The sequence below is a fragment of the Solenopsis invicta genome, chromosome 2 (assembly GCF_016802725.1).
Source record: "Solenopsis invicta isolate M01_SB chromosome 2, UNIL_Sinv_3.0, whole genome shotgun sequence".
Taxonomy (NCBI): domain Eukaryota; kingdom Metazoa; phylum Arthropoda; class Insecta; order Hymenoptera; family Formicidae; genus Solenopsis; species Solenopsis invicta.
Genome location: NC_052665.1, coordinates 26,283,218 through 26,285,777, shown reverse-complemented (window position 1 = coordinate 26,285,777; position 2,560 = coordinate 26,283,218). Strand labels below are relative to the sequence as shown.

At 36.5% G+C, this 2,560-nt stretch overlaps 1 pseudogene; it reads left to right on the top strand.

The window, feature by feature from the left end:
- Nucleotides 1-272: 272 nt before the first annotated feature.
- On the top strand, nt 273-1,476 carry LOC113005888 (annotated as a pseudogene).
- The last annotated feature ends 1,084 nt before the right edge of the window (nt 1,477-2,560 follow it).

Sequence of the window (2,560 nt, the reverse complement as noted above, 5' to 3'; positions counted from 1 at the left end):
GTTGGCTGTCTCTTTTCTTCTTAAGCTCTTAAAACCTGCCATTTTTGATGGTACAATCATATCTAAAAGTTAGTCAAACTTCCTAAAGTGCTTCTAAATCGTTCTCTGAACTCATCAGTCAGCATACTTTTGACGATGCTTGTACTGCTAAAAAAAGAGGCCTACAACAGAAAGAAATAACTAACATAACGTAACCCTCTCTCTTTCTGACTGCTTTTTTCCGGCCACGACTCTTTCCAGTATGTATTGAGTTCAGTGAGAAGAGGTTCAGGATGCATATAAACCCCCTACAGATATTGGGTTGACAACGCGTGTCTCTCAAGTGAGACACAAATTAAAAGAAAAAATACAGATACTAGCAACGTGCAAACGTGATTAGCTGGTACATACCACAGAGTCATTGACGATAGACGAAATAATTATTAATATTGTTTGTGAAAATCATTGCATATATGACAAACATAATGCAGATTTTAAAAACGTTGTTAAAAAAAAGTGTGGCAAAAAATTTCCAAAAACTTGAGAAACGTGTACGAAGTAAACATAACACGTAATTTTTTATTTTTTAAATTATCGTTATACATAGAAACATTTATTAATGTACATTCTTTTTGTAGCTGAAGAAATTGAAAAATGATGGTCCTTTTTAAGGGACATGTTTAGTAGGGAAAATAGAAGACAGAAATTACCACCGTTCTGGGTATGAACCAATGAAGGAATGGGAGTTATATAGAAATATGTTGTTTTTAATTCCACATGTAGCACATAAAAAGTTAGTTTCTACTTTTCACACTATTTGTTATTTCTTTGTGGTACTTTTTAAATTTACTATTTTATTTGTTGCTATTTATTTTATAAATTTTATTTATAGAACAAAAACATCATTTGTTTTGACACAAAATCTGTCATAAAATTCATTCGATACAAGTACAACATTATCTAAGGAATCTTCAAGTTGTTATTTCCTTGCCGTTAGATCATCAATATAGTCAGCCCTTTCAATAAAAGGTATACATTACGAAAACACTATTTTTAACATTGATGTTAATATCAAATTATTTTTAGAAAACAGTTCATTGTTGGATGATGAAAATAAGGAAAATATCGCACCAATTGGTAATAAAATATTAAAAAGACTTAGAACATTTTCTAGCTGCAGTTCATCATCATGTAGTAGTAGTATGCAGGTAAAAAATGTACCAAATACGAGTTCTGTTTCAACAAACTTCAAAAATCGACCTACGTTTAAACCTATTACAAAAATAACACCAGAAATGGATCAATTTGCAAAATGTCGAAGGCTCAAGGACGATGTTGCGATCGAAAAATGTAATATAATAGTAGGCCAACTACAAAGCGTCGCCGAGCGACGATGTGGAACGATAACCGCGTCCGGTTGATCTACTGACGACTTGCATTCGAAAACGGCAAAGCTGATTGGTTTTTCCACAGCTTTTTTGTATATATAGCAGCCGCCTGCCGAGATCAGATCAGAGAGAAAAAAGGTTTTCGAGAGTCGAAGCTTTCAAAAACCAATAGCTACCGAGCCGAGTCGTGCATTAATTATATTTATAGAGACCGAGATCTCTTTCATTATTATACAATAAGTTTGTGTGACGAGGCCGAGACCTCTTTGTAATACATTCAAAATAATAAACATTTTTAACCAAACAAAAATAGTGTATGGAGTGAACTTCCGTATACAACAAAACATTTTTTGGTGCCTCCTGTGAGATGAGGAAGTGCGCCTGCAACTGTGGACCATCACCCAGTCAAACAAACATCGACAAGCATCGGATCCCACCCGCTGCACTTAAACCGGAGAAATTTATAATAAGAGGACGGGACGCATCGGCAACCAACGATCAACGGCGGATAACAGGCGAGTACATTTCACATAGTCGATCAAGCAATATTTCCCTCCCTCCTATATTATCATGGCCGATCGCATTAAATTTATTATACAAAAACGAACATCATTAAAATAGCAAATCACCGGCTTAGCGAATTTAATAGAACGCAAACGCTACGACCGAGATGCGTTAAAACTGCGCATGACCGCGTGACCAAACTGTATCACACATTCGAAGATTTTAATGACGAACTCGGATTATTAGATCCAAAGGATAGTCACACAGACGAATTCGTAAATGTGCAAGAAAGATACTACTTATTAGCGGCCGCAGCAGCAAAAATAATCAATCCAAACGCGTCTATGTCGACCGCGATCGCCGGACCGTCGAGCATTGCCATTCCGCAGGACAATACAGAAAACGCGGAAGTTACAAAATGACGTATTAAGCTACCGGAAACATCTTTACCTAAGTTCGATGGTCGGCACGAAGATTGGTTGTCATTTAAGAACTCATTTACTGTGATGGTAGATACCAGAACGGCCCTTGGCGATGTAGAAAAACTGCAATATTTACAGTCGGCCGTGACGGATGAAGCGGCCAACAAAATAAAAATTTTAATCATCGAAGGAAATTACTTAAAAGCGTGGAACTTGATAAAGCGGGCATACGAAGACAAACGGGTTATAGTCTTGCGTCTTGACACT